Raw genomic sequence first — 26,980 nt, 5'->3', positions numbered from 1 at the left:
CTTTCCAGTCTGGCCGTGACGTCACGCGCCGTATCCCGAGCGCTCCCCTGAGCGCGTGGTCCTGGTCGCGAGCACATGGAAGTGAGGTCGAGATTTGTGTGTGTGAGCCGCGCGACTGATCATCAACAGGGAAAAATGGAATATAAAAGCGACAAAGCGGCGACGAAAAGAGCCCGAAAAGATCGGTAAGAGCTCTTTACATCCTCCCCTGTCGACTGCATGCATTATTATTCAACTAATGTCTGTAATTACACTCATTAACAGGGCCTGGTTGTGTTGTGAAGCAGAATCTCTTTATCTTTTTAAATCTGTCTGCTGGAAACTTAATTCAAACGGGGTGATAGGAACAGAGGGAATGGCGACGAGTTTGCACAGGTTTTAATAAGACGTGAGTGTAAAAAGCTGCCGTGGTGCAACCTGTCTGAAACTATTGTTCTCAGGATAAGTGTCATTTTTCGTCTGGCTTCTCTATTGTCTGTTAACACGGCACAGTTGAGAGCTGGAGGTGTTTATAACGCGTGTGCTGCCGTTCTATTGTTGCCTCATTGCTTACTTTAATGCTCCATGTTGTAGCTTTTATTCTCCATGGACCACAAAGTCTATAGTGCTTCAAGCATTGTTTAATCTGTGCTGTCAGTGTGCTGGTACCATAACAAAACATGATAAAAGGCACCTAGCAGTAGCATCAGCAGCAGCTCACAGCCAGTGTGGAGCCTGTTCGTGTGCTGCTAAAAGGAGAAATGTGTCTTAAGGTGTGCGTTTGAGTGAATAAGAAGATGTTGGAACACCACAAAAGATGGGATGAGTGTGGATTCAGTGTGTGTGGGCAGGACGGTGTGACTGGCTGACCTGGGTTCAAGCCTCCATGACATCATGCATCCACTTTGTATGTACTGAATCCCAGTGGAGAAGGTGCTTTCATGTGATTACAAGCCCAAAGACGTGGATGCATTTTATGTTAAAACTGGGCTTAATTTGTGTGAAAAGGCGATTTTTTTTCCCCATTTCTTTATCACTTATTTCATCGCCTTTAACCTCGATTTGTGGCTACATTCCACTGTGTATCACCTTCTACACGTTGAAGCGTCTACTTGTAATTTCACCTGCAAAACACCCATAAAGGTAATGCTCACTGGGTAGGGTTGGGCGATGTCTGCTGAATTGGCATATGACGATGTCTGCAGTGAAACATCGCGACGGACGATGACATCGTTGTTTGCGTATTGGCTCACATCTGTAGCCACTGCTGTTTCTCAGAGTTTGCTCTGACATGAATCTCCAACTGTCTCACCCTGCAGAGGAAACTATCTCCCGTTACCGCCAACATACATCCCTGTACCAGCTTTAAAAGCATCCTCGTCTCCCCACCACATATCCGTAAGTTAGTAAAACTAAAGAAAACTGTACATAAACAGCATAACTGAGAGAAACTGCGGCCGGTGGGAAAAGAAACACTGCTGCCACAGATTTAACTGAGTGTTTTGGGTTTCGCCTAACTGAGCTGGTTTAATAAGAACATAATGAACGGTACATGGAGACGTAATGTTGACTTCTTCCCAAATATCATAAACAACAACAAAAACGCTTACCTTACGACAGCTCGGAGGGGACACGGCACTTAATTGTGCTCTTTGGTGGGTAGTCTTGTAAATCACGGTGTTATGCACTATGGCGTGGTTCATTGGCCCAACCCTATCACTGGGTGGACTTATCATCAATGGCATTCTGAGATCTTTTTTTTAATGCTAAAAGACCTTACGTATTCCGCTCCTTGGCACAGATGATCTACAGCAAAAGTTTCACAACACTGTCGACTATGCTGTTCAGTGTTTCAAGTCCAAACTGGCTCAGCGTCAGATGCAAGAAGTTTTACCGTACCTGGTGTTGGTGAAGGAAGAAATTTAATAATTTCTAAACGTGTTAATGTTGTGTGTAAGTCACAGAGCTACACATCTGTTATCTTGGAGATCAATATTCAATTCGTCGATGCATTGTGATGCTCTTGAAAGATGATGCCTTCATGCATGAACCTCACTAACTGGGCATTTAAAACCCAGTTCTCACCATGATGATCACCTGTCACATTGTCTTGAGACTGTGCTGCATGTTCCGTACTGCTGAAGCAACAGCAGGATGGTAGAAGATGAACAGAGGGCGTAAACATGTTTGTCTTGTTTATATTGTAAGCTAAGCTACTTCTTGAGTTTTAGTGAGGACTACTGAAAGTGTAAATACATTCATCTGTTATTTAATTATGGATCATTACAATAGCGTGAAAAGTGTGAAAAAGAAATCAGGAATGTATGATATGGATTGTTTTCAGCCTTTATCGATAACTTTCTGCTTCTCAGGGCAGATACTGATCAGATATCAATATCACATTTTTGTATTTTAAAAAGAAGTTCCTAACCAGTAATTTCTGCACACCTGAGGGTTTCTTCTTCTGCTCTTTCTGTCCCCTCTTCTTCTTGTTCTTCTTGTTCTTCTTCTGCTTGTTGTTGTTGTTGTTCTTCTGCTCCTTATTTTTTCTTCTGCTCCTACCTTTTCTTCTTCTTCATTTATCCAGGATCAAACATTGCTGTGTATTATCTGTAAGATAAACTGACACGTAAAGGTGCAGACACACTGGAAGTTGATGGATTTTATTAATTTGTTATGGAGAAAAATCCTCAAGCCGTGTTTCTTCCATCTTATTGGAATCATTCTGATGAGAGATTCCGACGTAACTGTTTAGATGGACGCCATGAAGGTGATCTGATAGGATGTACGTTTCTGTGCTGCAAAGCATTTAATCAGAATATAACTTTTCTGACATGTGCAAAGTGATTCCTCCCACTTTAAAGAGTCTAATCTGCTGCAAATCCTAAGTTTTTTTTAATTAATGAATTTATCCTGGTTCACTGTCAATACATCTACTGATCAATTCTCAAGTATTAAGTATATGAAATGTCAGAAAGTAGCTAAAACAGGATGATCAAGATGACGAAAGAAGCAAAACATCTGTTTTTCATGTTAAATCAATATTTAAACATGAAATAATAGCAGTTGACAGCGACAGGAATAGTTTGCAATCATTGGATTTGCATCGTATTAATGAATACAGTCGAGTCACATGGATAGCTAGTTGCTTTTTCCTCGAGTGAGGAAGAGAATTTCTATTTTCTGATACGATTACATCAGCTCTCCTCTCGTCTGACACTCCTGCTGAGACCTTGTCCTCCTCACTGGAGTGCCATTTACAGTAAATGTTGTGTATGTTAGTGTGTATCTTAGAGATCTGTGTGTTTTCCAAGCAAACTTGCACCGTGCCAAACTCCACTGCCTCGCCACAGTGACTGCACACATACTTCTCAGATACTTTAGAGGCCCAGGAATACATTGGAGGTCTGCCGTTATGTAATCTGTGTTTTTCAGAGCTGGAAGCTGGAATAGATTAAAGCGCTTCATAACTCCTGAAGTCAGAGCTGCAGCCGCTCGCCAGCTCGACTTTTCTCTCTGGCTGTCTCATTTTACAGCATCATTATTATCAGATGACATCACTTTCCTCTTTGGGAATACGCTGCCTCATTTGCATGCTCTGTTTCTGTCTCTGAGCTGTCAGCGTGTTTTTATTGGCGGTGACGACCTGTGTTTGGCTGCAAGCGTCTTTCCTTGAACAGTGTTTTTAGTGTGAGACAGTTAAACACGTGAGAGCTCGAGGAATATGTCGCTGAGGAGCGAGACTCATGAGGCCCTGGATGTAAATCAACTGCACGCTTAATGGAGCGATGTGTAAGATATGGACAGCATTTTGGTTTAATAAATAACATTACGAACAGTGCTGACATTTTGTGAAATGCAACTTTATATTGTGTTGTATAGACACTCTACTTAAGTTAGCATGCTAACCAGCTAGCCTTGGTCCGTCCTGTTCTAAGTGCTATATCATGGGCAACTGGCCTTTTTTCAGTTTCTCTAAGACATTTAACCTCTCATCGAAGATGCTTCTTCAGTCCTGAAGAGCTGAGAACTGAAGAAGCATCTTCGATCAGAGGTTAAACGTCTTCAAGAAACTGAAACACGTCCAGTGGTCCGCGATATAGCACTAAGTAAGACAAGCTTTATTGCCTTGTTAAGTCATGGTAATATTATCTTAATTTGACTTAATTAGCACAGATAAAACTTGGAATTCCAACTTGAATAATCATTCTATTGCACCTTTCTGGATAAAGATTGTTTATTTTTTCGTAAGGAGTCACAAGGTAACAAATAGCTGAAATCACAAATGGGGACTGAGCTACAGCTATTGGCATCTATTAGCTAGCTAACTGTAGGCTAGAAATAGTATGTAACATCACTTCATTGGACACGACATGTTATAACTAACTATTTTTGGTGCTTGCCCACATTGCACCAATCAAATCAAATTACCAGGGTTCTTCACTGGAGCAAACTAATATAGAAGATGTGCTCTCTGCAGAGAAGCCAAGTTAAATGTATCTCTTCTATAATTAAAATTTTGGCTCAATAAGTACAGAAGTCAAAACGAACACCAAGGGTAAAATACATTTTCTAAGTGCCCTGAAAGCGAGTTAAGACTACAGGTCATTACATATTCACTTTGTGGGTGGTATGGATAAGCGGCCTCTTTTTCATGACGCCACTGTTGCCAGCAAAACATACACTAGTTCACTTTAAATAAGTAAGTAGGCCTTTGTGCTGTATGGAGCCTCAGAGAGGGACCACGTGGAGCAGTGTTGTGGGGCACTCACAGCAACGTCTGGCTGTTATGTAACCCTATTGGTCCCTCTGGTGAATGATGTCATTACCTAACCTCATATGCTTTTAGAATATACAGTTTGATAAAGGAAGACGAGAAAACGAGACTTGAAGCATGTTCACGTTCCAGACTCCTTCTAAAAAATCATTTTAAGCTTTTCAATATGTGTGTTTTCTCTCAGATTACCAACGCTCCTTCTCAAAGGTGTAACTTTCAACTGTCGTAATCTCATAAAATGTCTTTCTCACTTTCTCACCAACCTTTTATTTTTTCTCACAGCTTTTTCAAGCATTCAGCTGTAGCACTAATGGATAAAAAGCAGCTGAACACTGAAGCTGGTCAGCCCTTTTTTTTTTCCTATTTGCATGCAGACGACATCCGTGCATAGCAGAGTGTGGAGGGCATTGTCATGCGCTATATTGTGGCGACGATCCTCATCAAAGCAGGGTGTACCGGCTGGATTAGAGCTAATTCTCCCACAGGCGTTTCCCCTCAGTGTGGTGTGTGCAGACCTCCACACAGGAGGCCAAGAAGAGGGCAGGTTTTTGAAGCCAAGTCGTGGTGGAGGAGAGGAATGTTGCAGTAAACTGGCTCAGGACACAGTAGATATGGTTGTATATTGATGGAAGTTTAACTGTTTATGCCATTATCTTTAGTGTTTAGCTGTAGCTGACTTGGATGTGGACTTTTGACTCCTCTCTGACGTTTTCTACACTAAATCATTAATAAATAATAATAATAATAATCATGCGTTTAGCCCTCCAACACCTCTATTGACTCCTGTGTTAATTCATTCCTTGAGATGGACTGGGCTTTACGTCACAGTCTTGATTGATGCTACTGGTTACACACTGGTGACCATAAATACCATGAATACTTTAATTTGCATTTTGGGACTAAACCTGAGAGGCTGTGTCTGTCTCTCATGTTTACAGCTCGTGGTACAGAGTAGAATCATTGAGTTTAAAGAGACAGACCAACTGTGTACAGCTAGAGTAGAAGGGTGAAAGAGAAAAACTATCCAAGGACTCACCAATCACTGTCCACACACCATCCAGGAAAGTAATCACAGACCCAGTATTTCACTCAGTCACACTGATGACCAGCCTTGAGATGCTCCATGCAAGAGAATGAGACGTCATCTGACCTTCTCTCTGCATCCGGACTGAACTCAGTGCTCCTGTATTTTTAAACTGCATAAATGACTGGAAAATGAGCTTAATCTGATCTTGTCACAGTCGGTTATTCTATTTGAAATATTCATGCTGTCAAGATAAGTCCCAAAAATGAGTTCAGGGTCTGCCCTTTACTACAGCGTAGTCTTTACTGCTTCCCTGTATATTTCTTTCCACTCTTTTGATATCAATGCAACAACAGTCATCATTACGGACGAGTTCTCTATATACTCCTGCATGAATATATCTGACTTTGACAATCCACTGTTTTGTTCTAGTGTCTGGTAATATCTGGAGTTAATATGTGAAAATGGCTTCAGACATCGAAAATGTCCCTCACAGAACCAAAACCATGACAAGCACCAACACTTTTATTAAAACTTTGTCAGGTATGGTTGCCAGATGTGGTTAAAATGAACTCACCAGCTTGTCTGTAGGCTCGCTGTGGTTGTCTATGCTCCCAGTGTTACACAGTGGTTGGGCATACACTGATGACTTCACTTGCTTGCTGCTGTCACTGTCGTTTCGAACGCCACAATAACAAACTCCACAGGAGCCTTCTCCATGCAGCAGCATGGCCGGCAGCAGAGTCGCAGCACAGAGTAGCAGGAGTCACATTTCACTTGTAGCAAGAGTTAAGGCATTTGATGACCAAAACGACGGCATTTCAGATTTATGCTACCAGTGAACCTGATAACGGTAATGAGGGGAAAAGTTGGTTTGGAGTTGGTTACCTCACTGAGAAGTTGGAGGTGTGCAACCTGTCTGACATATTTGAAACAGGTCCGCTGTCAACAAATGCATAAAATTACAGTTGTAATTTGCTTAACTCACTGAACACATTTCATTTCATATGACTGGCTTGTGCTTCAAAATAAACTTTATCTGCGGAAGCATTAGTCACTTATTAGTCAACGACATCTTTGTATCCCTAAAAATGTTTAATTTTGTAAAATTTTAGCATTCCACTGTGCCTACAAAGACCCCTCTGCATCCTCTGCTTTTATCTAAACCCATATCATAAGTATGTGTGTAAAAAAATTGACTGAAAATAGAGTTACAACTTTTAATTCTTGAACCCAACTTGAATTCCCCAGTTTTCCTTTTAAAGTTGCTTCAAGGTAAGAAACAGTTTTCCTCAGTGGATATATTGTCCCATATATTCTGTTTCCACTTGTTCTACAACTCAATTGAAGCTTTGTCACACTTACATTAAGTTCAGTGCGCAAACCAATGGCGCCACTTTTTATTGCTGTACTACTAAATCAAATGGGGAAATTGTACATGCGTGTCTTTTTATCTGTGTAATTCACTGAATGGATTTCACGGAATTCATCCCATGACATCTCTTTCTGCTCTCTCTGCTCGCTGCAGCCCGACACAGTTTATTCCACTGAATGATATACTGCCATAAACACACAGGAGGTCGGAGTTAGCCATCAATCATAAGAGAGAGTAATCCTGATCCTCAGCTGCCGTCGAAACAATCCGACAGGTAGACGTTGGCACAAACTGTAGTGGAGGTAAAGACGGTAGCATGGAGGAGGCAAACCCCACTCCACCTCCCAGATTCTCCTGGCGAGATGAGTCACACCCAACAAACGATGTGTTTGATTTCGCTGTCAGTTCACCTCAGGCGTGGAGGGAGAGAGCAGACACAAACTGTTTGACTGACCTACATACTATGTTTATGTGTCCTGCCGCTGTGCCAGTGAAAGGACTTGAGTTTGAAAGGAAACAATCCCACACATTTAATAAGCGGGTGTCAAAACTCTCATTGTTGAGCTGACAGAGCAGAGGAGGAGTGCAAGACGGATAGACACCGCTTGTTTGCCCGCAGCAGTTGAAAGTAAAGCCCACATGCGTTCGCGATGATGCAGATGCATGCCAGCTCTGTTCAAATAGGATGAGTAATCTGAGATGTATTACCGGCAGTGCTGTGTAAACCATTTTCACACTTTGAACCTGTGACGATGGCTTTTTGGCATTCAAGCAAAGGTTCTGTAATGGCTCTTTCCAAGTAGTTCCCATGCTGAGGTCAATTTGAGGGGTTGATGATTTACCAGGGAACAAAAAGAAGAAAACTGATGAAACATGTAATGTGAAATATTTTGTTTGACCTTGTCAGGCCTCTACAAGTTATTTTGATCAAACAGTCTGAGATCATGACATCGGTTGAACTCAAAGACTGAAAGACCGAGTTCAACAACCCAAAAAAGAGAATTCAGTCATTATCTACTCACCCTCATGTCAATGGAAAGTCAGGTGAGGTTTCATAGTCCACAAAATATTTCTTGAGTTTCATGTTACTGCAGTAGATGGGGACTTATTATAAGACGTTGGAAAGGAACAACGTGTAAAGATACAATAAAATGGCTCCACGGAGTTTGTTGTCTAAATCTCCAGAAATCCTGGCATCCCAAATTGATTTTAAAAGACGTCATTTACAATCTTTTTTCAGATGACATCTTCACTGTAGCTGCCAAAAGCGAAAAAGTTAGCATGCACTTTGACTGAAGTGTATGCACAAGCTTGACGATGATGTTGAACCTCGCCCCCTTGTACTTTTATCATGTTTCAAACAGTTCTGATAGGTGTTGATGCTCATTGCAGGATGTTCTTCTGGTTGCAATCCTCACACCCTCCTGTCACAATGGAGGTGAGATGCAACTTGTCAATTGGGACAATTTTGTCACAAATCATGAAAAATGCTCCTCACAATTTCCCAGAGCCCAAAGTTTCATCCAAAACAGTCCAAAACCCAAAGACTATTCATTTACTAAGAAGTAAATCCTTACATCGAAGAAGGTGCAACCTGCAAATGTTGGACTCTTTTGCTTGAAAAACAAAACAGTTGCTCATTGATTGATAATCAAAACAGTCAGAATTCATTTCAAACATTGTGTTCATGTCACAAAATATCTTAACAGGAATGTGCGCTCTTCCACATAAGTATTTAATGGTTGTGTTGCCAGATTGTGCTGCCTTGTAGTCAAAGATGAACCGGCTTCAACACATTTTCTGGATGATCCCCATATCTTCTTGTCGAAGACCTTTGTGCCTCTGTGAAATGAACGTGTAGGCTGTGTGTTTTCATGCAGTGCTGTTGTCTGATTGAGAATAGGGACGTTATCTTCCTGTAACAGAGCCAAAGCGAAAGAAGTGAAGAGATTGGTGGAGTCAAGTACGATTGGTAACATCTCCTAAATCTGCAGATTTTTGTTCCATTCCACTTGCTACTGAGTTCTAGGGCAAAGCAAAACCTCTGCTGCATATTAACCTACAAATCCGACAGTATCAGCATAGTAAAAGACATTTTCGTCTGTTGTGGTTGTGACCCCCATTTAAATCCTATCTGCTTGCATGTTATTGCCTCTGCTGGATATTCATACTGTAAGCGGTTGGCATGAAGCAGAAAATGTGTTTTATTTTCCTCTTTTCCACATGATACATGCTGAATAAATGAACGAAAACCCATTTTTTATAGACTGCTCCATCATGGGAAGAATGTCCCACGCAACGTAAAGCTCATTAATATAATTTTGTGGTTTATTAAGCAGATTTTATATTAGAAATTAATTGTGAAAATGCAGCTTTTTACGTTAACAAAACAGCGTTCAGTTCAGACTTGAGCTGTGTTGTGGAAACAGTGGCTGTGGCCTTGTCAGCTTGCTGCTTCACTCCTACAGATAAAGGGACTTGAAAGCTGTATTTCTTGTAAAGTCGCCGATGCATTCATGTAATCAAGTGCACGTCTGAAAAGAGCTATGTGTACCAGGCTAATTCATCTTTATTTATGACGCAGGGAAGCAGACGGCACAACACAGGATCGCATGTTGCCGGCGGAGTTCGCAGTGCAGTTTAATGATCATTAAAGCAACGTTAATGAAATATTAACAGCGTCTCGTCAGAGCCAACTCTCTCCATCACTCGCTCATCGGGGGTTGGAGGTCAGGCTGCTGTCTGTCTGGCAGAATTCATCAGGCTGATTAAAAGTGCCTTCATAAAGGTTGTTTTTCTCCTGTAGTGAGACCGGCCGGTGTGCTGTCACTGTCGCCAAATGAGGATCCTCTTCCACCAGGTCGTTCCTTTTTTTAAGCCTTCTCACCTTTGCTCTGTCTTCTCCTGTTGTTTTTATTCAAAGCGGCTTGCGTGAAAGTGTGAAAGCTGCCGGCCTCCTAAAGAAGGCAGCCCGAGGCACGTCTGCGTCTGCCATCGCACAGCGAGTCTAGGTGTCACGGGACATCCTCTGACACCTAAATACGGCCTCGGGTTGTCACTCAGGATTTCCAGTTGTTTGGACTTTAGTGTTCGAGATGAGCCACAGTACGCCAGTCAGATTTATTTTTCCCTTGGCGGGAGAGATCCATTAAGATAGAAATAAAAATACAGAGGTTTTTGTTTACACTGACATTTAAAGATTCGATTTTTAGCGCATTTCATAGTACGTTGCTGTCACACTTCACAGAGCTCAGCCTTCGTTCATCCTGATGGGGATCCTTGGTGGCACAGATCGCGCTCCCTTTTGATGTGCTGACTGTCTGTCCCAGGGGTGGTTTTGATTGCCTCTTTACTCCCCTCCTATGTAAGTCAATAGGAGCCAGCCTGCCATCTGTGGGAATTGATACCTCTGCTGAATCATACTATTAAAGTGCTCCTCCATCTTCCTTTTCCACTGTCTCAGCCCGCACCCTGTCACCCCGACCTCCCTCCTCGTCCCCTCCCTTTGCCTCCCCCACTCTCTCTCTCCCTCTTCTGAGGGGACGCTTCTTATCTTACTGCCAGAGATGCAGCAGACATGACTGCCAATTGGGGCTAAGGCCGTGTTCAGACCGAAAATAGCAATGCATTACAAAACGGTTCTGCATCGGTGTGACTCTAACCACTACTGGTGAGAAGATGGAACATGAACACCGTGGTCCATTTCCAAAAATATATCCATGTGTTTGCAGGGCTCCAAACCTTTTTTTACACCGGAGCGCCTAACTTAGGTGCCACCAGTACATAACTTAGGTGGAACCAATAATCAATTTTTAATTTAGTTATAATTATCAGCTTTTTAGATCAATAAAATGCATTAATTAAAAAATGCAATACTTTGGCTCTGATGCAGCATTCTTTCTTTTTACTATAAAAGTAACTAGAAACTAAAAGTTATCAAATAAATGAAGTGGAGTGGAAGTATGAAGTGGCAGAAAATGGAAACCTCTAAACTGAATTTCAGCACTGACCTCAAGTACTTTGGTTATCACTGTCTTTGATTACTAATCATCGGTTTATGTATTGGGTCTGACAAATCCATATCGATCAATCCCAAGAAGACAGGACAGTTCAACTTAGTAAAGTTTTGATGGGGGAATCCCCCAGGGTTTCAAGCAGCGCCAGTGTCCGTGGCACGAGAACATGTAGGGTCATTTTTGCTGACCAGGATAAATGTGCTCAATTCTCTAGTCAATACTCGCAACTAATGATTATTTTCATTACCGATTAATTTGTCAATTGTTTGCTCCATTAAATGTCAGAAAATGGTGAACAGTGCTGATCCTGACATTATAAACTAAATGCCGTTTTCCACTGTAGGTGGGACAAAAAAAGACATTTGTAGATGTTACCTTAGGCTGTTTGAGACATTTTATAGAGAAAAACATCGATTTGTTCTGGCAAGAATTGCATAATCGTGAAACATTTCTAAAATTATTTGCACCTTGTCCTTCAAGGCAGAATTTACAAACTTCTTTGTCTTGTGACCCCAAAGACGAATCACTGGTTGCAGACAGTTTAACACCTCAATGTGTAAAATTGTCCAGTAAATTACTTAATGAATTATAAAACATTAGAGTAAGGCAGAAATGTTTTTTTTTTCTTGTTCCTCTTCTCTTAATAATCTTATGACCCTTCAGATTTATCTCTCTATCTTCCCCTAGCTAAAGGCCACCAACAAAAAATATCCAGTTCAGTACATTTTCCTTAATGAACAAGTCAGTCACTGCTTCATAACTCTTACTCAGACAAAGCCAAACTCAGATCTAAGTTTAGGCTCAGTTGTTTCAGACATCTGAGTGAAGCTGAAGTCATTTGGTCACTCGGTGCGATACCAGCTCCGAAAACAGATGTTTGTTTATTGGTGTCATTAATGGCAGCTCATAAATTATTCCCCTGCCCCTCCTGTGTCACTTTTTCCAGTTATTCTTAGAGGACAGTTGTGAAAACATGGATAGTGACAACAGAGGAACAGAAGCTGCAGCCAGCTGACACCTCCAGCCTCTAATGGAGATACAGTGTGAGGAGGAGGAGGAGCAGGAGGAGGAGGAGGAGGGTTTGTGCCACTGCTGACTTGTCACTGCGAGCCCAGCAGGCTCATCCTGGTCCTGATTAATGGAGCTGTCTGCTGTGCCTCGCAGGGGAAGAGCAGGGCTGTTTTCCCATTCACTGAAGCCCCCGTTTATTTGCCCACAACAGATGGGCCCCCCGGGGCCCCCGGCTCGTTTGCACCTCCCGTGCCTTATGCGCTCAGCATCCTTCATCTTAATCAGTGAACAGGTTCCTGAGCACAATCACCTGACCTACAGGTGACCTCTGTGACTCGTCCACCTTCACAAAGTTACACTGAAGACAACGGCTCATTACTCTGCTGTTGTCAGGTGCAGACTGCAGGTTGTTAAGACTTCCCTCTTTTGTCCTCGTTCTGCAGGAGGATGACACACTGGCACAATGACTGATCTAGTGCTGCTGTCCTGTACGATTTTCACGTGTGTGTGTGTGATTGTTACATTTTTCGCTGCTTTTTTTCATCATTTATGATGGTAAATGAATTCCTTTCGGTTTATTTTAGGTTTTGGACTGTTCACAAAAGTAACAATCTGAAGACGACATTTTGGGCTCTGGGAAATTGTGAAGAGCATTTTTCATAGTTCTTTGGCATTTAAGTGATACTTGCAGCCCTGATGTTCTTCCAGATGCTCTACTTGTGCTTCTTTAGCAGAGCTGTAGACAAACACCTTTGAATAGAAAAGTCTCCAGAGAAAGCAATATGAGACATATCCCACCCCTTCCTCCAAAAGCCAGTCTTCTGCTGTATCACAGGCCAACCTGTAAACACGTCAGCCAATCATGTTGTTGCACTGATGCACGAGTACAGTTAAGAGGTCCGACTATCACAATCGATTTGGTGCTGCTGCAGACGGACTTCTAATAAATGTGGAAAAGGAGAATGTACAGCATACCAAGAAAGGTGAAGTTTTTCAAACATAAACATTCAACTCGCATTTGTTCAAGTGCTCTGGTGGGATGAGCTGACAGTGTCACGTTGCAGCACTCATCCTGTCATGAGCCCGTGCACATGAAAAGTAGAAATATAACCTGTGGGGAATTAAGTTTTTTAAACCTTATTTTAGGGCAAAGTTACCAAACTTCTTAAGTGTATTTTTATCAGATTTGGCTGGTGGCCACTGGAAGTGAAGTGGCTCTCTTCCCATTCATTTATATTTTGGACCTGGTCTTGATAGCAGGAAATACCTGGCTGAAGCCCTGCTAAGATGGCTGCCGAGTTACAAGACTTGCCCAAAAGGACTATTTCTGGCTATCGTCAGAATCAGAAACAGGTTTATTGCCAAGGAGATTTTCACATACAAGCCATTTGCCTTGGTGTTGAGGTGCATCACAGTTAAAATAAAGAAGTAGACTTGCGAATCGTAAATATGAAAGAGATGGAGAGGGCAAAGTATTGACTGAAGAATGTTTTGTTTTGTTCGACCGACAGTCAAGTAAAAGTTCTGTAAAAGTTCACAGTATAAAGAAAATTAATATAACATGCAATAAGCAAAACTTGTCCACATCATTATGTATTCTCATTTCACGTTCACTGGTGTTGAAAAGATGATTCAATAAAATAATTGACCGGAACAGAATTAATGAAAAAAAAAAAAGAGTAATAAGGTAATCAAACAAAAATGACAAACATTTGCTGTTCACGCTTCTCAAATGAGACGATTATCTTCTTTGTACGTTTTGGACTGTCGGTCGAACAAACAAGTCTTTGAAAATGTCACTTAGATGCAGTTTTGGCATCAAGTTCATAATTTAATTTGTTGTTCCACGATCAGTTCATCGTTGGCTCACAGTAACTCGGTTTGTAGCGCCACAGTGATCCCTGACCTCATGTTGCCTTACAAAAATGTTCCTCTCAGTGATGTATACAGCTTTTAAATGGGGGAAAGAGAGAAAATCGAATCACAGCTAAGTAAGGATTGATGATATCTTAAAGGAGAGCTATTATGCTTTCTTGTTCTATTTCCTGTCCGTGAGTGTTTTGTATTTGTGTGTTTCAAAGTTCTTGAAAGTTAAGAAAGTCCGCACCAACAGAAGCTCCTCTCTCCCACAGAAAACACTGCTCCTGAAACGCCTCGTCAGTAGTCTCGCCTTTTATTCTGTGACTCTGTGACATCACACGAATCCACACAATTTGCATAATTTACGTAAAAATTGATTTAGCACAGGTGGTCTCTTGTTGTTAGTGGTGCTGGCTCAGGCATGTGTTAGCTGACCAATCAGAGCAGATTGATTGACGAGCAGAATATTTAGGAGTAGGGGCCTTAAAGAGACGGGAGCTAAAACAGAGCGGTTCAGGTGGAGGGGGAATACAGAGCTGCACTGGACAGTGTGAGAAAACTGATGTGTGTTTTGAGCACTAAAGCCTGTAAACCTATTCTAGAAGTAACCCAGAATAAAACGACAAACCTGAAAATGAGCATATGTCTCCTTTAAGAAAAACAGTTCATTGACAGACATTTGTGTTTGAGAAAATGACTCAAATAATAGTTTAAGACTCATTTTCGCTAATTAATCGACAGACTTGTTGTTTTAACCCTCACATAGTCCACCTTTACAGCCCTCCCTACTATATGTGGATATAATATATTTAATCTGTCGACTGCCACCTCTTCAGAGGATTAAGTTTCAGGAGCATCTCAGACTGTAACAGCTTTGGGTCAAGTAATTCTTAATTGGATAAGAGCAGCATGTGGTCGATCCAAACACTATAAAAGTAGAAGTAAAACAGCCAATTAAACATTTTCTGGTTTCAACCATCCACCAGTGTTTCTGTGCCAGAACGTGTTATTTTTTTTCTCTTGTCTGAAAAAAAAGCACTTGTACTTGTAAATCTAATCATCAGATTCTGCCAAATGAGACAAATGCAGCACCAGACTGAAAAATGCCTCGTCCCAGAAGCGTCTGTGCTCTGCCATGTCTCATGAGCTTTTCATTCGCACAGCAGATTGTCTTTGTTTGTCTGAGACTCATGATGAATTCTACATCTTGGATCGAGGAGACAGTTTTGAAACTCCCCATTAATTGTTACAAATGCACAAATCGAATCCTTTTGTTTAACACTCAAGATTTGGGGAGAATGGAACAAGTCCTTTTTTCTTGTCTCTCCTCTGTGGTGACATTGGACATTGTTTCCTCTTCCTGCTGATGGCTGTTGTTCTTTTTACTATCAGGGAGAAGCAGGACGGGACTTTTTCAGTTGCTGCTGATTCACCACAGATTAGATTCCTGCCCCCGAGCGCGAGATTGCTTGGCTTCAGACTGCAACATTACATGAAGCTTTTATAGCATAATGCATGCCAGTACTTGAGTGTTTCAGCCATAGGATGTAAAGGAGAGGCTCTTTGATGTCCTATATCTGGTCTTTATGTCGACTCAAGGCTGTGTCCAAAGCATTTGTGACAGATTTAGAAACACCCTGACAACGGATCTCATTTAGTAATAGCTTCCTTCCCCTGATTATTTCCCCTGGAAGTTGAAATCTTGCTCCTCTTACTGACCCAGACACTTTTTCTACTTGGCGAGGAATAAAACAGATGCTTCATTTGCGAGAATTAGCAAGCTCTGTAAATGTAAACTGAATTAAAAGATTAAGGATAATAGAGTGGAGTCAATCCTGCTCTCACAGCTCTTTCCCTTTATTGCTCGATTGCCTTTGTACTTTCAGCCCTGCCTCCCCTTTTTCCTGCAGCACATGTCTTAGGTTTCGTCTCTTCCCACCTCTCGGTGAGGATTTATGCTGCCAGGTGATCTGGGCTGAAAAAATGTCACGGGGCAGTTTTTTCATTGCTATAGAGGTAAGCTTAAAGCTTGAAATCCAACAGACTTCTGGCACTACCATTTGGCATTCACTAAATACAGTTGATGAGATTAACTGACAGTTCAATCAATCCTGTAACCTCTCTTAATGGGCACTTTACAGCTACACAGTGCATGATATTGTGCCGAAGACAAGGCTAACACGCCCCCTTATATATTTTGTCGAAAAAGACAGTGCTTAGATTTATGCTTCACTTTTCGTATTTTTTAATAGTAATTTTATTGACATATAGGGCAAGGCCTGTAATAATGCTATCTCAGGTAATGAGTTTGGGTAGGGGCTGGTAAACTTCCCCAAATCCACTAAAGAGTCACAAAGAAGACAGAGTCGCTAATGTTAGCATTAGCTTTAACTCTTTTTTTTTTTAACAAAGCTAGTCCAACCAACTATTAAATAGTCTTTGGCCTTAGAAGTAACGTTGAGTTAGTTTACTAGGAAGCTAGTTAGCAGTTCACGCGCACAGACTCGGCTAACAAAAGGGGAAATACGCTGTTTACTCAGTTAACTTCTCTCCTTATGTTTTTGGTTTTCTAAAAGCTAAACCTTCAAACTGTTAAGGTTCATGCCTATAAACAGTGGTTAGATTGAGGCATTATATTTCTGATTTTCTAGCTGAATGTTTTCACTTTCAGGACGAGGCCTCGTATGTGTTTGACAATCGACACTATCTCAAGTAAGTTATGTTTGGTTGCAAGAATGTAAATGTACCTGCTAACATTCATGACAGAGTCAGTAACGTAAGCGTAATCTCTGATATCATCTACGACTATGGCTTCTATATCTTGAAAGGAGCTTTTTTGTGTAGTTCAACGAAATATGAAATATAGGGCCCCATGATTTCCGCGATCACGGAATCGCGGAATTGGCCGATTAAAACGGAATCTATTGTTAAACGCGGAATATAGTGGAATTTGACATAATTTCACTGAAATGCTGTTTTCGTGTGGAAGAGGAGCGTATGTCTGAGGAAAACTGCACTGAGGGAAGCAAATCTGGGTGGCACAACAAGTCCCCACCCCCCACCCCCCCCTCAAAACAATGTAAGCATGGCGAAGCGGCTGCCCACGGCTCCGTCTTCGTCTGCGAAAAAACTGAGAGACTCGACATTAACCCCTCAGTACAGAGCCGAGCAGTTCCCGAACGACTTGTATGTGTCAGGGGAACTGTTGTTTTGCAAAGAAGCAGACCTGAGAAATCATAATTAAAGTTGTAATGCGAGAGAGTTAGCCACCTGCCCGATTCATATTATCGGCATATCACCAGAGTGACTGTTAACTGCTGCTAACAGTAGCTGCTGTTAGCTAGCTAGCCATGTTAGCCACAGCCCTCTCAGATGACTCTGCCTGGGCTGGGAGCTCAGAGGACAGGGGGAGGGTTGTTGTTTTCACTGTATAATTCACAGTATAATTTCTCATTTTGTGAGGCATCTTTGCTAATTTTTTTAATATTTACAACTTAAATTTTCAGAACAATTTTGTTATGCAAACATTTACTGGATCCGCCTGAGAGCTGACCATGTTTTTATTCAATGAAACCCAAATTAAACCCATAAAAACACAAAATATACTACTGTATGAAGACATGATGAAATCAGATGTTTTTGATGCACTTTAGTGTACTCTACCGTGCAGTATTGAGGAAATGTGTTTGTCACCTCAATAAATTTAAGGTAATTTCTATTTAATTTGTGTACATCTTGTCATTTACATTAAAGAAACACTGTTTAGTAGTAAAATAAGAGTAAAAGGTTAAAAAAAAACAAAAACTCGATTCCCAAAATTTAAATGGAAAAAACGGAATTCCCAAAAATTAAAACGGAAAAAACGGAATTTGGGAAAAAATAAAACGGAAATTGGGAAAAAATAAAACAGATTTTATAGGGCCCTAGAAATACTTGTTGGCCTTGGAAGTAACGTTCAGTTTGGTCACCAGTAAGCTAGTTAGCTGGACATGCTAACAGACTCTGCTAGCAGACTCTAAACTATTTAATCCACTCCTCACACAGAAAAATCTAAATCTTAGTTATGCTGCTGAGCTATGATTAGATAATCACTGTTGGAGAGAGAGGTTAAGGGGTCAATTAATAAAAACTGAAAAAACTAGCCCGTACGTGCCTTTGTACACCTCATTCTTTTGTGATGGTGAATGGTATGCTCGCAGCTGATCAGATGGGCTTGTTGTCTTTGTCCGTAATGCCCTCACATGGTATTCCAGCCCACATCCGTATAATCTCTTTGGGCCTGAGCCAACTCTAAATGCACAGATCGCCTCTTTTCACAGAGACAGCAGTGTCAGCAGGGCTGTGCTTCTCCACTGAGCCCCCGAGCAGACCCCTGGGTCACTGTCTCCCATGCCCTGAAAAGGAGGTTGAACCTGTGGGACCGGCGCTGTAAAGTGGCCTGGTACTCATCAGCCGCTGGAGGTGTTTTGTCTAAAGCTTTTTCATTCATTTACTCTGCTGTGTGAGTGTGCCTTTAACATTAAACAAGCAAGGGCAGACGTGTAAATATTTAGCCTTCCACGTTTGAGAGAGTTCAAAGGCGGCCAAAGAAATGAATGGAGGACGAGCTCCAACTTCAGCAACCCAGATAAAAGAAGCTGAATTAAATGTCCATAAAGAAACTTCACAGCTAAACCTACAGTTTCATTGTGAGGGGGCTGCAATTAATCACAACCGTGTCTTTTTAATGTAGGACACCAGTGCTTCCAGTTTCCCATGTCCCTTGAGTTTCCCACCACAGTTGCTGATTAATGTGCCCTCAAATTCAGACTCCACCGCCCCGTTAAAGTCAGGTTAGCTATTGCTTATTCCTCAAAATGACTGGGGGTGTGTAAGAGGAAGGGGTTATAAGGAGTTGGGACGCAGGGTGAGAAAGGCCAGAGAGGTCATTTCAGCCACGAGCATAGTCGCTGTTTCTAGAAACACAGTCTGGATATCGGTGTCCAGTGTCCAGACGCTGTGGTCACACAGGTCAGCAGCTGGGTGGGAGAAACAGTTCATGGGAAGCAATGTAACTTCCTCAATTTTGACTCCCTCTTAAGGTAGAAATTCTTTGTAATGATGACTGTACGTGAAATACTTCTTCATTTTGAATGTTTTCCCCTTGGTATATTTAATATCCACAGTTATTGATCGGTAAAAATATTTATTTTATTTGTCATGTTTCAAATCAGTGTCTTTCAAGCTGTTCATGTATTCTGTCTCATTACCGTTATGTCCTCGGCATGCAGGGCTTCAGCTTGCTGCCCCCTGGGCACGAAAACTACACGAAATTCCTTGTGACATTTAAATAAGTCAGATATATCTTCATTATCTACAGCATCTGATGGGTTCAAGGTTGGGTCAACCAGATGAACTGACATCATGGAAAATGTCAAAGCTTTCGATGGAAGGAAGAGATGCACTTCAAAGACAGAGAAAGTTCTCACTCAAGTGTCTGTTAAACAAATTAGGAGGGGATTTTTTTTTTTTTTTTTTGTTTGTCAAATTAGGGGCTATGATGCGGAAAGACCCCTAACTAAATTCTGCCTGGGAAAGATAATGATGTCATTCTTTTCGGCAGGAAATAAACACTCGTCCGTCAGAATGTTAATGTGAGGGCCCGGTTGTTCATTTATTGGATTTGTGTGGGATGCTTCCTAATGACTGGAAGTGAAGATTAAAGCCGAATAAACAGGGTGAAATTCCATGAATGCCATCGAGAACAGTTGGCCTTATGTCACCATTGGATGAGCATGACGAGCTGTCCTGAAGGATCATGCGCCTGCTTCAACTATCTCTTCTGTGTCAAATGTCACAATTTCACACAAATTTGAGGAAGTGAGTTAAACACTGAATCCTGGGGACAAAGCTGGAGGGTTAATCAAGTTAGTTTGTGACCTAATATGACCTCTAAGCAACCCAAAATTACTCTCGTGGCTTAAAATGTTTAAGTATGTATAAGTTGCTGTGTGTTCAGTTACTTTTTCTTCACCCACACTGTGCAGGTTGTCACTTTAAAGGTGCCATTTGCGAGTATTTTTGTTAGTGTTGTGTTTCCCAAACCTGGTCTTAGCGTCGCCCTGTCCTGCATCTTTTGGAGTTGTCCTTGTCCCGACTCACCTGATGGAAACGAGTGGGTGGTCGCCAGGCTTCAGCAGAGATCGATGACGAGCTGATCACTTGAATCGGTTGTGCAGAAGTGTTCAGCTGTCTTTGTTCAGCTTTGTTGTCCTTGTTTTTAGCGGTATGTCTTTGGGAGTCATTGAGAGCAACTTTAAAACCAGATTCAGTTTCCTTGTCCGTGTACAACAAGTAATTATTGTGATTATGGACAGTTTCTTCTGCTGAAGTCGTTTTGGTCTGTCTGAACAAAAGACATTCATACAACTTAGAAGCAAAAACCCTCAAATATTGTTTTTTTTTTTGCTCAAAAATAACTCGAGATGAATCAGTTATCAAAATGGTTGCGGCATAATTTAATCAACTCTGCTACAACTGAAGCATCTTGAGTTCTCCCTTGGAAGTCATCAACCTGTAACTCTTTCCACCGTCTGCGTTTTCTCTCTCCGTCCCAGGTGACATGAACACAAGTTTATTGATCGGTCATGTCAGGGTGTATGCCGAGTAGTAGAAGCAATGAAAGATCAAGAGATGGGCCGTGTAACGTGCACAGTACAGCACACACATACTGATCGCATGCATAGGACTGTCTTGTATTTAGTCTCAATTTAGTAGAAGTTTACTTTCTGAAAAGTTTCAGTTGAAGTTGAAGCATTATACCACGGGTTTTCAAGTCTCTGCACATTTGTATTTGATACCAAAAAGACAGATTTAGCCTTGACTACAACCTAAAGAATAGTATACACCTTTTTTTTTAGAAGAAATGTGAAAAAAACATCACTTTGAACTTGTTTTCAAAGGACAAAGATGTATGTTCGACACCAGCGTTCACAGATTATTCATCCCCTGCAAGACTGCACTTGAATATACAACCGTGGTCACTGTTTCACTTTCATTGGATGCAGCTCATGTGTCGGTTCTTTTATTAAGAGGAAGTTGAGCGTTGCAGAGGGTTTACATCTTTCAGCTAGTTTCACTCGAGATCCTGTGGCTGCAGTGTGTGGTCAGCTATAGGTGTCTGATTGTTTACATTCCTCACGTGTCGCATTCACGCAGAAATTATAGCCTCAGAACGAGTCCAACGAGCCAAGTTTCTGTCCGGTCGCTTTAATTTGCGGGGGTCCCATGAAGGACTATCATTGTTTTAATTAAGGCCGTTTAAGCGTCGTAAGTTCTCCAGGCTGAATGCTCCTGTCTCGTCCCTCTTTGTCCTTCCTCCTTTAACGGTTTAGCATTCATTCTGGATCTGCACCTGTTGATTGGAGCATACGTCTTTCCCGTTTTACGTCTTGAATTTACAGCCCTCAGCTGGAGGGACGACCTTTCACTCGGCCTCTATGGGAGAGCTGCAGCAGCTGTGATGACTTCACTGGCTCCTCGTGTAAAAAAGACATGGAGGAGGGAGGGGAGAGGAGGGGGGAGGCTCTCTGCACCTTGAACCTGATAGCAGCCTGATTTGACACGCTGCCTATGTCAGCTGTTAGCTTCTATCTGATTGAAGCGTTTTTCAAAGAAATAAAAAGGTGTATTCATTTCTCTTCATGGTCTCATTTGTATCTTTTCATGTGAATCAAAGAGAGGCAGGAAGAGACCACTAAAAAGTCCCCAGTTCTTCATATGTGTGGTCCTTGGCAGCAGAAAATGGACTTTTATGTGAGGCCAGCAGCTGTGTGAAGAGAAACATTAGCAATGCTGACTCATTACAAAGAGTAGCTGAACAGTCCGTGCCAATTTATTTCTGCTTTTGGCAGAGACGGACACACTTGCAGTGGATAACAGCGTGTCAGTGTGAGGAGAAATCTCTGCTTTGTAAATGGATGATTTTAGGAAGTGCCCCATTACCGGGCAGCTCCTCACGCCTGCTGGCTTTCCTCTGGAGCAGCTGTCGGTCAGCGTGTCAGTGGGTAAATCTCCGAAATACAGACCGCTAATGAGGCTGCAGCTCTTGAGGAAGGCCTGGCCCTGAACTCAGCATCACACGTTTTTAAGTGACGAGGTTCCCCGGAGAAAGTTTCAGACGTCTGAATATTATGCACTCCACTCAAGTACACTCATCTGCAGATTTGCTGTCTGCAGGTCTTTACTGACTACGTTTTTGAGATCTCATTGTGGTGGTCGGTGAACCTCGGGTGGTCTCTCGACCCCAGACCAGCTCCAGGGCAGACCTTTAACCTCCCTTCAGGATTGTTCCCGCCGACTGTTGCCCTCCTGTTCGTCACTCCGGTCAAGAGGGTTTTTGGGTAATGAGCTTGTTGTCGATGAAAGACCTGTCGCAGATCGCGGCAATAGCATCGGCACTGCTGCGCATTCCTGCTGGTTCACGTTACAGTGGAGATGTGAAGCAACTGGAGTTCGAGTTTAGTAACTGGTGACTCAAAGGGGCTGACGATGCTTTTATTCAACTGGTTGGAAGCAGCTCATTGCAGCTCTTACATGGCCCATTGCCCAAGGAAGTGGGCCGAAGGGGCAGACGTCTCATAACCCAAGCAATGTTCGAACACAGTTAAATCTGTTGCTTTATTCAAGGTTTCATTTGGTCACTTATGTTCACTCACCTTGAAGGAGGTAACTAGTTATCTAACCACTCTATTGTTAACTGGTGTTTCCCTCGCTCACTCATGATTATTTATTGCTGCTTATTATGTTCAACAATGAAGACAACGACTCTCATGATCCCACGCTTCTTCATATTATCACCAGACTCGGTCTTTTGTTCGTGACAGAAAACACATCCTGTGCATTCATGGAGGATGGTTAGTTTGGTGTCAGTCCTTTCTTGCTTTTGTCTTTCTGTACTGTTCCCGCTCACCATTTGCACCTCTGGCCATATACCTCCCTTGTATAATAAAGTCACATCTGATCTGGTTTGATGTCGGGTGGTGGTTCCAGTCTAGTGTGCTGCCAGTATCACGGCGTTGGGAGTGTTTATGGACAGCAGCCAGCCAGCTCCCTCAGTGACCTATTGTAGACGAGACTTTTCCCTCCGAGCGCCGCGGTTATCAAGTGACTGACCTGGTTTGATCAACATCAGATGAAAAAGGATTTCCCACAGCGCACCAAAGTCACGGTGGGAAATGTCATACAAGCTCTCCCGCTGCAAGCCCTCAGCGTTCTAGCAGCAGTTAGTTTGGTTGCTGCTTATCACGTATAAATAGAGATGGTGCATAAATGAAAGCGCAGTCAGCTTCAGATATGAGTATGCAGTGCCTGCATCATGTCCATAAGAGCTGCTGCGCACTGTAAAAGGCACATGTGACCGAGTGCCAGGCAGCGGGTTTTCATCTGAGAGCCAGTTTTAGCCAGGCCACGCTCAGATACCAAACCTCCACAAATAGTGTGAGATCACGTGAGGGGGCACGGTGCCAGTTGGGTCGTGTTGGTTACAGCCTCGCCCACATTCTTTTGATTTGCTGTCAGCCCCCTGGAAATACATTTTCTCTGACACGTGGCGTCCCGGCTTTTACAGCCACTCAGCTGCTCCAGAAGTCAACCTCTGTGTGAACCATATAATGTCGTTATAATGGGCCAGTGATGGAGGCACCAAAGATATCAGCAGAAGAAGAAATGAAGCCGGAGTTCCTCTGTTACTATTTTACTTTTGTTTGTTTTGACTGGAACATACCTGGATTTTTTTTTTATATAAAGGGGCACTCCACAGATTTTACACATGAATATATTCATTACTGATTTTTCATTCTGAGAAAGGTGCATTTCTATGTTTTTCCTTTAAGCTTGAGTCATCACATCTCCACCTCTGTCACCACAACTTTGATCATTCTGTTTTCTAATCATACAATATAGAATAACTGGACGCCATTTTTAAAGGAGCAGATCGTCTTAAAACTGGATTTTGTGTCTATATGATTCCAAAACAATAGCATCTTTTATGAAAAGAACTGTTCAGAAAATGTTTGCAGATTTGGACATGAACTCAAAATCGGGTACTGATACCCTTTTATCACTGAATTTGATGTTATTTGGGGACCAGGAAATCAGATTACCAGCACTTTGGCATTGTCAACATCCTGCCAATTTCACCATCTGACACCAGCAGCTGAACCCTTCTTTTAAATTGTGCATGAATTTGAGGAGGGCGACTCTATGTCCTGATTTTAGCCTAAAATATGTTGACAGCTATTTAGTTTGGGTTTTTTAAAGATGCTTTTTTGTATGAATTGATTATATTCTTCATGCAAAAACAGCTTGTTTTGCTTAAACATGCTCCCAAGACATGTAATGAATAACATTATTAGCCTATGTTTCTTTCTTGTACAGGCGAACAAGGTGGTGTCCTCTGGTGTTGCTGTCTCGTTTAAATTTCAGAAGTCACAGCTGAAAGCAGAGCTGTCCATAATGACATCAGTGCCTCTTCTGCAACACGTTGCTCTCAACTTTACAACCAGAGGCTCCTCTAAACTCTCGTGTGGTTTATGGCCTGCCAAATTTAACACATATTCATCGAGTTCATCAATGTGTCTGAGCTACTTGATGTTTTAACCCCTTAAACCTCAGGTGATAGTGAGCTATTAGAAACTAAAACTTTGTTTGGAAACCCGCAGATCTTTCGTTCTCGTCTAGTTTTAAATTCTTGGAGATGTTACAGATGTTAAAATGACCTCCAGCACCATATTTGCATTTGATGGTCTTAAATATTAGAAAACACCTTCCACTATAAGCCAACAGCCACCAACCTCACAATTCAGTTAAACCCAAAATGTTAAAGTTTTGTACCAGAGGCTAAATTATATTTCATGCACAAGTCATAATTTGTGATCAGTACGTTGGCGAATGTTAGCTAACGTTACATGCTGATGTTCTGTAATTGAGGGTGGGGTTACTAACTGGCCTGTTGCGTTAGTCTTCGTTAGGTGTACCTTATAAACTGGCCACGAAGTTTATTAGAAATGACAATCTTCCTCTTACAAATGACAAGTTGAATTCCTAAGAAATAAAACTCATCTTGACAGCTTGTTCTGGTGTGACCACTTACCTAACTGTGGCAAACGCTCGCCAACGTTGCTATAGTTATTGTTGTTATTGAGGTTAGGGTTTATCACTATCACTTGTTTAATATACATGACGGTCTTTCTTCTTCAAATTAAATATTGAATTTATTTTAAAATCCCTTCAATTAAATACACCCAACACATTATAGCTTGGTTTGGTGTGACCAGTAGCCTTATGTTAGCTAACAGCTGCAAATGTTAGCTAACATTACATGCTGTAGATTTTGTGTTATTGATATTACTCAGTCAGTTCACTGTTGTTGTTTTTTTACTCTAATACCTTTCACTTTAGTCGTAGTTTAGCTTCAGTGCTTGAGTGGGGAAAGCAAAGGGGGGAAACTCTACGTTAACAAGTTTAGTTTATCTTCTCTAAGTCTTTCACAGCTAACAATCCCAAGTCATAATGAAAGTGGTGGCTCATTTGCAGTATTGAAAGTTTTCGTTTTGATAACTCGCATTATGAAACAAACAGTCATATCAGTAGTCAAACATACTCCTCTTTCTCTGTTTTGCAGGCCGGGTGGTGTTGCAGACCCTCGCGCGAAGTTTTGCTGCAGCTGTCTGCTTAAAGGGACAGTGCTGATTACTAGATGTGCACTACTTTCTCCTCTCAAGGCTTTGAAACATCCATATGGTTATATAACTCTAGAATTATGCTGTGCAGAGTTTAGCAGTCCAAAGTGGGTCTTTTCTGTATCATACATGAATGTTTCTAAATGATCAGGGTATTGGCTTGTCTCTTAAAATGCAGAAAAACTTCTGTTCATATGTGTTTAATATCTCTATAAAGGTGCAACATGTAAGACTTAGCCATGTGTTGAATTCAGAGGGCAGCATTTCACCAGGGTAACCACCAACTGCTGCTAACGGTAGTTGCAGTTAGCTATTCAGCTCAGTTAGCAGTACAGCTAGCGGTCCGGACAGTGAGCGCAGTAGAGAGAGCAGAGAGTAGCAGAGGAATGTTAGCAAGGGAGCTTTGGACCGGGACTGGTCGGTGCTCGCTGGTTAGCATTCAGTTAACATATTTCAACTAAAATCCTTAAAAATGAACTCCAATTATTTGCACCTTTAATAAGAGATAGACTGAAAAGCTTCTTAGGCGTCTCCATTTCTGTGAGGGCCCTCTTAACTCTTGTGAGAAAAAAGGAGACAGAAGCCCACTCAAAAATTTAAAAACCTAAAAATATCAATGATTTCTGGGGTCATGACACTGTTGAGCCAGCATACAGTGAGAATTCATGACATTGTGTAAATGAAGTCAAACCACAATGAGGTGAAAGAGGAATGGAATTTGTTTTGCAACAGTTTATGAAACCACACACATTTTTACTTTCATATGCCTCCTCATATGTGTTGTATGTACTTTCTGGCACTTTACACTATTGAGTTCTGTAAAAGAAAAAAAAATCTGAATCTTGTCTGAATAAATTTTTCACCCCAGCAGATGTTTACTGAGCGTGTGTTTTTCTTCAAGTCCGACAAGTGGACGAGGCGCGTAGTAGGTCCTGGTTGTTCTGCACGGCTGCCTCCTGTTTACAGCTGCAGAGAGTGAAAGCGTTTTATCTGTACATGAGCTCCACACAGTTTCTCACAAGGGTCATTTATGCACACATGATGCTATATTTGTACTTAAAATCACAACACATGACTATGGTGTTGTCCCGCAGAATTTCCAGCTATTGCCGTCTTGAAAGTGTTTTACGTCACACTTTTTACTTGTGCAGCTCCATCCGGCAGTTTTTTATTGCCGATACGAACGCTGTACTCGCCGGAGTAACAGCTGAGATCAGC

General features: G+C 41.8%; 1 long non-coding RNA gene across 1 annotated transcript; it reads left to right on the top strand.

Moving 5' to 3' along the window:
* Positions 1–40: 40 nt before the first annotated feature.
* On the top strand, positions 41–26,634 carry LOC115569604 (uncharacterized). Its single transcript, XR_003981565.1, has 2 exons — positions 41–185; positions 25,705–26,634. It is a non-coding gene; the product is annotated as an uncharacterized LOC115569604 (long non-coding RNA).
* Positions 26,635–26,980: the final 346 nt, after the last annotated feature.

The sequence above is a fragment of the Sparus aurata genome, chromosome 19, assembly GCF_900880675.1.
Source record: "Sparus aurata chromosome 19, fSpaAur1.1, whole genome shotgun sequence".
NCBI lineage: Eukaryota > Metazoa > Chordata > Actinopteri > Spariformes > Sparidae > Sparus > Sparus aurata.
Note: the sequence above shows the minus strand (reverse complement) of the source record. Positions and strands in the feature narration are given on the sequence as shown.